The sequence below is a fragment of the Hyperolius riggenbachi genome, chromosome 6 (assembly GCF_040937935.1).
Source record: "Hyperolius riggenbachi isolate aHypRig1 chromosome 6, aHypRig1.pri, whole genome shotgun sequence".
Lineage (NCBI taxonomy): Eukaryota > Metazoa > Chordata > Amphibia > Anura > Hyperoliidae > Hyperolius > Hyperolius riggenbachi.
The window spans coordinates 342,102,825-342,115,469 of NC_090651.1; positions in this window are offsets into that span (position 1 = coordinate 342,102,825).

Here is a 12,645-nt window from a genome sequence, read left to right on the forward strand (position 1 = left end):
TAAGTGTCACTTGCCAGCCTTCCAGCAGGAAAGGAGCTGTGTTTGTGGGACTGTCTTCCCTTTAGATGTGCTGCAGCCACCAGGGGGAGCTCTTCTACCACACAGAGACAGCATGAGAGAGAGCAGGTTTTCGGCTGCTGTGGGCTGGAAAAAATTACCAACACTTTTGGCCGGTGAATGAAGTGCTTGACACTAATTGACATTTCCTGGGGTGATTAGCACACTAGTCGGTAATTTACCTCACTAGTTGAGAACTGTGATTTTGTGTGCAGTAGCAGGTTAGTGAATTGTAACTTGGGAAGGTGATGGGTATAATCAACTGTTTTGAGCATTACCGAATGCGGTAATGCTTTGTGAATAGAGCCCTAGGTGGTGAGAACAGAGAAAGCCAGGAATCAACAGGTGAGGTTTTAAGACATTAAACTGGGGCGGGGGCAATACTGAACATCATTACCACTGCACACTTGATTTAGGCCTCGTTCACATCTGCTGCGCTGAAAAACGTGTTAAAGCGCATGGTAAAAAACGCATGCACTTGTGCGCGCTTTAGTCCGCGTTTCTATGCATTGCGCTGCGCTTCTTTAAAGCACGTTTTGCTTACTGTAGCAGCAGCAGTTGTCAATAAAACTTTGTTTTTGTATGTAAATGTATTTTTTTCTCCAATTAGGGGTAAAAACGCATGCGCTTCTACGCGCTTCTATGCGCTAAAAAAGCGGACCCATTCACTTGCATTGCTGTGCGCTTTACAGCTCAGCGCACAGAAATGCATGCAACACTACGTTTCTGTAACGCTGCTCAGCGCAGCGCATAGATGTGAACCAGCTACATTTAGTTACATAGAAAAATGAATACCTTGCTGATCGCACAGGGCAGTGCGCTGTGGAAAGCGCACAGAAACGGCCCTGATGTGAACGAGGCCTTACACTTATGACAGATCAGTAGTGCAGCATGTAGATCATGCAGATTTGATTTTATTAAGGTTGATCGGCCTGCAAAATCACCAGATGTATGGGCACCTTAAGCCCTACTTAGTAAGAAAACAAATCTTTACCTGCAGCTGCCAGGGCAGAAAGCATGCAAAGGAGTCTTGCAAGAATTTCCATTGTTTAAGCCTTCAGCAGCTGAATGAGAAGAGCACCCCTGAGCTCTAATAATACAGAGAATTTTAGGACCTCCTTTTATAGGTAGGAGGAAGGCTAGATCAGAGAGGAGGAGCCGGTTAAATGATGGTCTTTTTAGGCAAATCTGCAAGAAGTGGGTGTGGTCATAGGTAGGGATGATTTTTGCAACATGAGTTAGGCCTGGTGCACACCAAAAACCGCTAGCAGAACCGCAAAATGCTAGCAGATTTTAAAACGCTTTTTCTTATTTTTCTGCAGCGTTTCAGCTAGCGTTTTGCGGTTTTGTGTAGCGGTTTTGGTATAGTAGATTTCATATATTGTTACAGTAAAGCTGTTACTGAACAGCTACTGTAACAAAAACCGCCTGGCAAACCGCTCTGAAGTGCCGTTTTTCGGAGCGGTTTGCGTTTTTCCTATACTTAACATTGAGGCAGAAACGCATCCGCAATCCAAAATCTGCAGCAGCCCGGGAGTATGCGTTTCTGCAAAACGCCTCCCGCTCTGGTGTGCACCAGCCCATTGAAATACATTACCCTAGCGGATCCGCAGCCGCAAGCGGATCGCAAACAGCAGCAGAACCGCTCTGGTGTGCACTAGGCCAAACAGTCCCTTTGGCCTGGTGCACACCAAAAAACGCTAGCAGATCCGCAAAATGCTAGCAGATTTTGAAACGCTTTTTCTGTAGCGTTTCAGCTAGCATTTTGCGGTTTTGTGAAGCGTTTTTGGTGTAGTAGATTTCATGTATTGTTACAGTAAAGTTGTTACTGAACAGCTACTGTAACAAAACGCCTGGCAAACCGCTCTGAAGTGCCGTTTTTCAGAGCGGTTTGCGTTTTTCCTATACTTAACATTGAGGCAGAAACGCCTCCGCAATCCAAAATCTGCAGCAGCCCGGGAGTATGCGTTTCTGCAAAATGCCTCCCGCTCTGGTGTGCACCAGCCCATTGAAATACATTACCCAAGCGGATCCGCACCCGCAAGCGGATCGCAAACCGCAGCAGAACCGCTCTAGTGTGCACTAGGCCTACAGGCTCTATTCTCAATGATTTTCCGCATGCGGAAATGCACTTGCGGTAAATTCCCGACTGAAAAAAAAAACATCTTGGGCTCTATTCATAAAACGTTACCGCAAGTTATCCGCTCAAAACAGCGGATTTTCCCGTCCATTTAGCAAAGTGGGCATTCATAAATGCTGTTCCCGCATGAAAATCTACATTCCCCTAGCAGAGCGAGAAATTTCCGCCTTCTCTAGTGTTTTTCTAGATTTATCTAGAAAAAAGTAACAAAATGGCCATTCATGAAGTTTAGAGGAAGCGGTATGTGGACGGGAAATACCGCTTCCTCTGATTTTGCGGATTACATACAAGTGAATGGGACAGACCTCCCAGAGAGAGCAGCGCACGGAGGGACTCTGCTGGCTGAAGTGTTTCCGCATGCCTTCCGACAGCTTACCGCCAGCCTTTAGCGGGAGATCTCCGCTCTGTGATCGCAGCTGCCAACATTTTTATGAATGACCACCCAGAAGTCTAAAATACCGCTGCGGTATTTTCCCTCCAGGAGTTTTTTCGCCACAAATGTTTTATGAATAGAGCCCCTTGACATTCACAAATGTTTACGCATTAATTACCCGCATGCGTAAAAAATGCGGTAAAAGTCCGCAAAAGTCGGTAGTTTCCGCAAAAAAATTCAAATTCACAAAAAAAAGAGGCGCGTCATTTCTGACTTATCTACCAAATTTTTATCACCTACTAGTACTTGGTGATATATTTTGCTTCCCATTGACTTAAATGGAGTCTGGAGCCTTGAGTGCCGTGTTTGGTGGACTTTAATTTTTTTTTTTTATGGGCAAGTTTTTTTATGCAACTTTTTTTCCGCATCTTTACTATATAATTACGCATGTTTCCCAAATTTTTTTACGCATTGTTCCCGCATGCGGGAAACATGCAGAACATTTTTAGTGAATGTGGAAATTTTTCGGTGTTTTCCGCAGGCGGTAAGTTTACGACCAAAAAAACATTATCGCACATGGTTTTGTGAATTAGAGCCCTTTCTGTACAGGGGGCACAGAGCATGACAAGAGAGGGTAACTGACCTATGCTGCCGCTTCATTGTTAGGGCTGATGCACACCAAGAGCGCTTCTGAGAGCTTTTCAGATTGTCACCGCTTTGAAAAGCGCTTGGCTACTGAAACCCTAAGAAGGTCCCACAGTAGCGTTGTGATTTTTCTAAAATCGCAATCCTGCTGCATGCAGCATATTTTGGAGCAATTCAGCTTGAATACATGAGCAAAAATGCTCATTTAGGCCCAGTGCACACCAAGAGCACTTCTGAGCACTTTTAAAAACTCTAACGCTTTGCACAGTGCGCCAGCCCTAAATGTTTTTCCCAAGCGCAAATGCCGGTCCTGCAGCATTTCTGCTGATTTCTGAGGCGATTCAGCCTCAAGGGGCTCTATTCACAAAACCACGTGCGGTAACTCTTTTTTGGGTGAAAAATTACCTCCAGTGATAATTCACTAAAAATAGTGAAAATTGTGAGTTATTCACTAAAAATGTACCAAGTGTGATAAATGTTTGATAAAAGTGCAGCAGGTGATAAAACAGGTGATAAAACTGTCAGTAATATGTATGGAAATAAAGCTTTGACCACTGTAGGGCAGCCCATATGCTTGCCACCCATTACACAGAGACGGCCCAGGAAAGCCTGTCACATGTAAAGTGGGACCTCAACTCTTGCACAGGACAGAAGGAAAACATATAGAAGTGCACCCTGTATGTATATAATTTAGCCTGTCTAATTCCCCCTCATCTGTGAATAATCACAACTGTAATTTTAGCTCTCAGCTGTGCCAGCTGGCTGCCTCAGCAGAGCAGCTAATGTGTAAACACAGGATGTTAACCCTATGTCTGCTTCCATGAAAGCAAGAAGTACATACACTGGAGATTTTTTGTTAGATTTGTATCAGCTGTAACAAAGAAATGCTTTTCTTTAAAGGTAATTATGCTGTTGCTTATCTTTTACAGCAGAGAGGAATTTCCTCCTCGGCATCTATTCAATCATCTAAAAGACTGTGCAAGGTCTGAAAGTGCGCCTTGAGATTAGACACACTCGTCTTTTCTGCCTTCTGTGTAAAACCGACATAAACCCGAGCAAAGAAAGCTCAAAAGGCTCCATCCTGAAGGCCAAAAGCAGAGAAGTGATAATTATCACCTACCAATTGTAGGTGATTAAAAAAAATCCTTAATTAACACCAACTTTTTAATTGAGAATCTCAAATTGGAGATAAATTTTGAGGTAATTACCACACTTTTACCTCACTTTTACCGCATGATTTTGAATTTCAAAATGGAGATATTTTGGTCGGTGTTTATCACTAACTAATTTAACTCATGCGGTAACTCATTGAGAATAGAGCCCAATGTTAAGTATAGGGGTACGTACAGACATACGATAACGATCGTTCGTTCTGAACGTCGAGCGATGTTAAGGGAGGTATTGGCCGATGATCGTTTGAAGAAAGGCTACTTTGAACATCGTTCGTGTACAAATGATCTTGGAATGAGCGTTGCGTGCGCAACATGATGTATAATCTGATTTCAAACACACAAAAAAATAACTGTTTGAGCATGTGCAAAGCTTTGAGAACGAACAATCAACGACCGATCGTTGTACAGACATTACTTTTTGAACGATGGTCGTTGAAAAAGATCTGGCAGAATGGATCGTTCTTTACCAACGACATATCTCGTTGGTCGTTCGTTTTAATGATCGTTCGTGCACTTTTTACAAACGATCCTCGGGCAATGTTGTCGGTAACGATCGTTTCCAGCGACTATAGTCTGATGTCTGTACGCACCCTAGGAAAGTGGAAAATCACTCTGAAAAGTGCTAGATCACAGCGATTTCCCAAGCGTTTTTGTAACAGCTGTTCAGTTCCAGCTCTACTGTCACAAAACATAAAAAATGCTACACCAAGACGCTCCAAAAATCACTAGGCAGGATTAGAAAATCGCTAGGCACATGCCTATTCACCTAGAAAAATCACTTCAAAAAGAGTGTTTGCGATTACGGTAGCGCTTTTTGGTGTGCACTAACCCTCATTCAAAAATGTATATTGTGCGTAAAACTTGCGCCAATTTTTACGCGATTTTTACCTTGATTTTAATTAAAGTGAATGGGAGCTATTTTTAAAAAGCACTCAGAAAGGAGTACATTTGAAATCGGCGCCGGTAGACTTGGGTTCAGGATACAGCGGTATATAGCTGATCCTGCTTCTGCACAAGTCCGGGCCGATTTAATTACTATTCCCCCTCCAGGCCGCTATGGATAGTGGGGGAATGAAATAATTCGGCTTCCAGCGATTGCTGGATGCCGAATTATTACGTTTTTAAGCAACGTCGGCTCAGTCTTCTGACGGAGCCGACGTTACTCACTGAGCACTTCAATAGGAATTATTCCTATTGAAGTGTATGGAGGCGCCGGCTGCGCCCAAATCTAGCAGCGCTGAAAAGCACTGCTCCGCTCAGAAAGCGCTTATCAATCACAAGCGCTCAGAAAAGCGCTTATAGTGTGGCTGTGGCTGAGCCCTAAGCGAGATTTGATTGGACCATTTTTCAAGTTGCTACACTTGAATGCAAAATTGGCATAATTCTGCATCAACTCAGAAATGTTTGCATGTCATTGACCGTCACTAGTCAGAGGTACTATAGATGATCAATAATGCTGTCTTGCATGCAAATTTAATGCAAATTAAATGCAGTTTGGAAATCCTCCCCGCCCCCCAAAAAAAATGGTAAGTAGTGCTTTAGTTTGGACGACTAGTTCCAAACTGCATAAAATGTACATGACATTTTGCATTAATCAACACAGGCAGGAGGCACACTGGAAGGATAATAAATGCATGTTATATTCTACTACATTTCTGTGTTTTCATTGTATTTGCATTTGTCAATGCAGCCAGTATTTTTTCATGCATTTTGTTCCATTAAAATGCATATGGCGCAAATTGCATGATTCACAAATGGCAGTCCTCAGGGTAGGTGCACAAATAACATACCATGAAAGGTCGTGTTTTATGTCACGTGCAGTTTTTGTGTGTGTATTTTTGAAAAGTTTTTGCTGATTTTTACTGCATTTTTGGTGCGTTTGTGTTCGTTTTTTTTTTTTTCAAGCGTTTGTGTTTTTCAAGCGTTTGCGTGCGTTTTAATGTGTTTGCGGTTCACATATACAAAACGCATATGCGTTTTACAATTGTGTTTTATGCAAATGAATAGGAAGACAACAGGAGGTGGAAATACAATCACAATTTTTTTTCCCACAAAAATGCATATAAAAATGCATGGAAAACGCATACTAATGCATTTCCATTGACATTCATTATGTGCGTTTTTGCACATCCTGCAACAAAACCAGCGTTTCTCGAAACGCATGCATATAAAACGCATATGCGTTTTTGATATGCGTTTTTTCCTGCGGCCCATAGACTTCCATTAGCAGCGAAAATGTAGTGTTTTCCGCAACGCTAGCGTTTCTGCTAAGTGTGCACCTAGCCTTATACTTACCTTGGCTTTCCTCCAGCCCCCTCTAGTCAGGGCCGGTTCAAGTAAAAATTGGGCCCTAGGGCAAAATTAGCCTGGGGGCCCCCCAGCAGACACCCCCGACCAAAAAGCATCATTAGAGGCCCTTTGTTGCAGCCAAATTTCCCTCCTGGGCCCCTGAGCTGGCTGCTGACCCTCCCCCAATCACCTCCCAACTTAACAGACTCTGCAGAGTCCCTGGGGAGCAACAGTTAAGATGGGGAGGGACACCTTTGGGGCCCCTACAGGCTCTGGGGCCCTGGGGCAATTGCCCCTTTTTTCCTATGGTAGCTCCGGCCCTGCCTCTAGTCCGTATGCTCCCTTGGTGTCTTTCCGGTCCCCTCCATTTTCTGCTGTCAGCCCTGATAGTCAGGGTCCAGGACTACTGCGCATGTCCGCTCCTGCCCACTTGCCTCCTTGGTTGCGCTCTCATGGCTGGTAGCATTTTGTGTCTGTGCAATTAGTTGAGGCTTATAAGCCAGGCGCAGAATGCTCCAAGCCACAGGAGCGCAACCAAGGAGGTGCAAAGCCAGATGCGCCGCCAGGGTACAAGCAACGCAAGCCCCTGCTTGGGGCCTCGCTCTCCCTGGTAAGCCTTAGGCCCCCTGCACACTGCAAATCCAATTTGTGATTCCGATTTGGGATTCCGATCTTCCCAGAGGGCCAGTTTCCACTACAGCGAATCTGCATGCAGATTCGCATAACCAATACAAGTGAAAGGGACTGTTTCCACCTGAAAAAATCTGCACGGCAGAGCCATCAGAATTTGAATACCACATACCGCTATGCTATTCGCATACAATGTAATTAATAGGCAAAAACGCATGCGTTTTTGCCATGCGTTTTTGTGTAAAAACAATGTAAAAAGCACACCAGCATTGACATGGTTAAAAACGCTTGGCCACAAAACGCATGCGAAATCGCATGGAAAAACGCATCCGCATGCGAAATCGCACATGCGTTTTCCGCACTGAAATCGCAACGCACAAGTGAAACGGGCCCTGAATGCTATCAAAACAAGAAAAACGTAGAAAAAATGCAGCGCGCAGTATCAATTAAAAACCGCAAATTGCAATCGCATGTAGTGTGCAAGTGCCCTTTAGCTGGGCTGCCCTGTGCTCCATGGCAAAAAGAAGCAGTCCTAGAAGCTCAACTGCAATAATATAATTGAGCCAGAGAGTCAACCAGTCCACACCCGGATCCCTCAAGGTGCAACAATCCACAGCAATAGAAGAAAAAGACTTGGTCTCCACCTGGATGAATGCAATTGTAGCACTATTTTATTGCACCATAGTGACATTATGGTGCAATAAAATAGTGCTACAATTGCATTCATCCAGGTGGAGACCAAGTCTTTTTCTTCTATTGCTGTGCTCCATGGCCCCTGGGCTTCTTCTGCTGTAACTCGCATGGCCAGCACCGCATTTCATCGTTATTCTGGTGGCAGCTTAGCGTCCTGCCACCATGCTTACTTCCATCTGGCGCCTCTCATGACGCCAGAGGCACCGATCTGAAGTACCCATGGTGACCGGAGCTAAGCGGCCGGCAGGAGGGGGGGCAAGCTTTGCACACAGCTCCCTTTGTTGCAGGAAGGGGGTACAAACTATCTGCCGCTTGAGGCCACGAAAACCTTAGCCGCACCCCTGTGCAGAGTCAGGGCTGCACATGCATGGTAGTCCCCAACTGGCTCAATTAGGGACTTTAATGTGGCTAACTGTGAGTGAACGGATGGGACGGATGGACGCCGAAGGAGCCCACAGACTACAGGGGGTAGGATGAAGCCCCAGGTGAGTATAAATCCTTGTGCTGTCTTCGCCACATGTTCTCTTCAAGTTAGGCTTAAAGCGGCACTGTAACAACATATAGTAGAAAGCAGTAAATTATTTAGGACTAGTGACCTTAGCCCGTTTAAAAACGGGCTAGGTCTGTCACTGCGCATGCGCCCGCCGCGCACGCAAATTTCTGCCATGCGCACCGCTGCTTAGATACCCCCAATCACGAATTCGAAAATCCAGCCACGGCAGAATCAATATACAGATATGCTGTGATCATGATCCGGATTTGAATCGTGGCCCCGGATTCAACTCGGATTTTAGAAGTGATCACGGATTTGACTTTAACGTTAATAGCAAAGCCCCCATACATGCTACAATCACCAACATTGCATGGATTATAAAAGTGATCAGTGGCTACAACTTTAAAAAAAAATTCAAAAAGACCTTATAGTTTTTGAGAAAATCGATTTTAAAGTTTCAAATTAAAAAAAAAAAGTATTTGTGATTAAAAACCGGCCGCCAAAACCTGCCGACTTTAGCGGTTAATAGCAAAGCCCCCTTACTTGCTATAAACATCTAATTTGCAGAATATGATAAGTAGAACAGTAGGAACAAGGGGAAATTTTTTTGTTTTTCAAAAAGACCTTATAGTTTTTGAGAAAATTGATTTTAAAGTTTCAAAGGAAGTTTCAAAGGAAAAAAGTATACATGTCAATGCGGTAAACACATTAACTGCAGGGATGCTCGGATGTGCCTCATCCACGAATTCGGCAATCCGCGTGGTTGCAAAAAAAAATTCGCATTCGGCCCCGCCACATGCGGATTTTCGTCCGCGTCCACGCAACCACGCGGATTTTCTGCCGTGAATGGCGTAATCACGCGTGGATTCCCGCCCGGAGGCGGATTTTCTTTTAACGTTAATAACAAAGCCCCCATACATGCTACAATCCTCCAAATTGCATGGATTATCAAGGTGATAAGGGGCAACATAACTTCAACATAAGAAATTCCCCCCAAAAAATTCTAGAGAAAATGGATTTTAAAGTGAAATCAACACTTTAAATGGGGCTATTAATTGGTAATAAGTGGTTTTAAAAAGGGATATACGCGTTAAGCAGTCAAAGAGGTGAAGGCGAGTTCCAATGGCACTTGGCGGCGAAGGTACCGCTGGAGGAGGATGAGTGGCTGACGCCAAAAAGGCCCCAGAGAGGTTTTTGTAATTTTTTTTTGTTTTTTTGCAGCAATTAGCAATGACATCGCAGCAGAGTTGTCAGTGGACACGGGCAGTGTGAACGCAGAGTGCAGTGGTGGTAGCGACTGAGTCAGGAGAAGGACTATGCGGGCGGTCAGTTCAGCAGCACAGAAGGACCACGGCAACATACTGGTAGTAGTAGTAGCAGCACAGCGTCATAGTGCTGGCCAAAAAATTAAATGCACCCGGTGACCCGGGCAGTGTGAACGCAGACAGAGTACATTGGTGGAAGCGAGTGAGTCAGGAGGAGGAGGACAATGCCGGCGGTCAATTCAGCAGCACAGAAGGACCATGGCAACATACTGGTGGTAGTAGTAGCAGCACAGCGTCATAGTGCTGGCCAAAAAATTAAATGCACCCGGTGACCCGGGCAGTGTGAACGCAGACAGAGTACATTGGTGGAAGCGACTGAGTCAGGAGGAGGAGGACAATGCGGGCGGTCAGTTCAGCAGCAGCAGCACAGAAGGACCATGCCAACATACTGGTGGTAGTAGTAGCAGCACAGCGTCATAGTGCTGGCCAAAAAATTAAATGCACCCGGTGATAACGCAGACAGAGTACATTGGTGGTACCGTGGTAGCGACTGAGTCAGGAGGAGGAGGAGGACAAAGCGGGCGTTCAGTTCAGCAGTTCAGAAACTTTAAAATATTTGGACAATGGCGTCCGATGACTCGGCCCAGGCTTTGCTGCCCCTCTTTCTGCTGCATCACGACCACGTACAGCTGGGCGTCCTCTCCCTGGACGTGGAGCAGTCCCAGAAGTGGCTGAGGCAATTGAACTCCCTTTCCTCTCACCCCGCGAAACCCTGCCAGACATGTTGCTAGTAATGAATCACTGGATGCAGTGGGCACAGTACAAGGTCACTGAAGGATGCACCAGGCACAGTACAACGGCACTGAAGGATGCAGTGGGCACAGTACAAGGTCACTGAAGGATGCAGTGGGCACAGCAGTGGGCACTGGATATACAACTAGGTCACTGAAGGATGCAGTGGTCACAGTACAAGGTCACTGAAGGATGCAGTGGGCACAGCAGTGGGCACTGGATATACAACTAGGTCACTGAAGGATGCAGTGGGCACAGTACAAGGTCACTGAAGGATGCAGTGGGCACAGTACAAGGTCACTGAAGGATGCAGTGGGCACAGCAGTGGGCACTGAATATACATCTAGGTCACTGAAGGATGCAGTGGGCACAGTACAAGGTCACTGAAGGATGCAGTGGGCACAGTACAAGGTCACTGAAGGATGCAGTGGGCACAGCAGTGGGCACTGGATATACAACTAGGTCACTGAAGGATGCAGTGGGCACAGTACAAGGTCACTGAAGGATGCAGTGGGCACAGTACAAGGTCACTGAAGGATGCAGTGGGCACAGCAGTGGGCACTAGATATACAACTAGGTCACTGAAGGATGCAGTGGGCACAGTACAAGGTCACTGAAGGATACAGTGGGCACAGCAGTGGGCATTGGATATACAACTAGGTCACTGAAGGATGCAGTGGGCACAGTACAAGGTCACTGAAGGATGCAGTGAGCACAGCAGTGGGCACTGGATATACAACTAGGTCACTGAAGGATGCAGTGGGCACAGTACAAGGTCACTGAAGGATGCAGTGGGCACAGCAGTGGGCACTGGATATACAACTAGGTCACTGAAGGATGCAGTGGGCACACAAGGATGTCACACTGTGTAATGAGGTGCTCATATGCCAGCGAGCGAGCAGTGGGCACTGGGCACGGCACAAGGTCACTGACAGAATGAATGAACAGCACTGGCAGAGAGTGGCGGCGCCGGCGGTGTAACTGGCTGCCTGCAAATAGTACAAGTGTATAACTGTCACTGGAATATGCAAGTGAACACTGCAGCTGCACTAACCTGCCTGCCTGCACTACACACAGATAATCCCCACTCCCACTACACTGACTACACTGCAGCACTGAACCTGCCTGCACTACACACAGTTAAATAATCACTAGACTCCCACACTCCCACTACACTACACTGACTACAACTAACTACAGCAATCACTCACTGACTAGCTAACTGTGTACAGTATAAGAGCAGTGTTAGCAAAAAAAACGCATTGTTTTTAACACAATAAATGCACTTGCTCAAACAACAATGGCCTGGAGATAATCCTCTCAGCACCACAGTCTAGCAAGGACAGAGCTTTTCCATCATGGCCGCTGCTTTATATTCAGGAGGGGAGGGCATAGCTCCCCTCCTGTGATTGGTTGCTAGGGCCTGGCTGGGGCACTCTGATTGGCCTGCAATGTGTCACTTCCGCATAGTTTGACGCATTTCCGCAAACCACGACTTCAGCCCCGGGTTTCACGAGCGTGAATGCGGATTTCTGTCCGCATTCACGCGAAGCCGAAGTAGATTTTCGTGGTTGAAAATCTATTCACGGCTTAGCGTGCCCGAGGCGGAATGCGTCAAAATGGTCGTGAATCCACGCGTAAGCGTGATCACGACCTGGCGGTGAGCACCACTGATTAACTGTCATTTATCGCTACTACCACATTTAAAGAAAATCTGTAACATGAAAAAGTTCCCCTGGGGATACTCACCTCGGCTGGTCGAAGCCTCCGCATCCTATTGAGGCTTCCCCCGTCCTCCTGTGTCCTACGGCGGTCTCGCTGTGCCCCATGTAAATATTTACCTTTGGAAATAGGCGAAAATAGCCAATCGCTGTCAGGCCGCTCTACCGCACAGGAGCAAGTCTCCAGCGCCTGCGTAGAAGAGCGGACCCGAAAGAGATCGGCTATTTCCATTTATTTCCATGCTGATAGCTGCAACAACGCCACCCGCTGGAGCCAAGGTAGGTAAATAAATCTAGCTCGTCAGGCTTGTCGAGCCAGGATTGCGGGACGCTTCGGGGGAGACAGCGCTTGATTGCCTGCAGCTACAGGGGAGG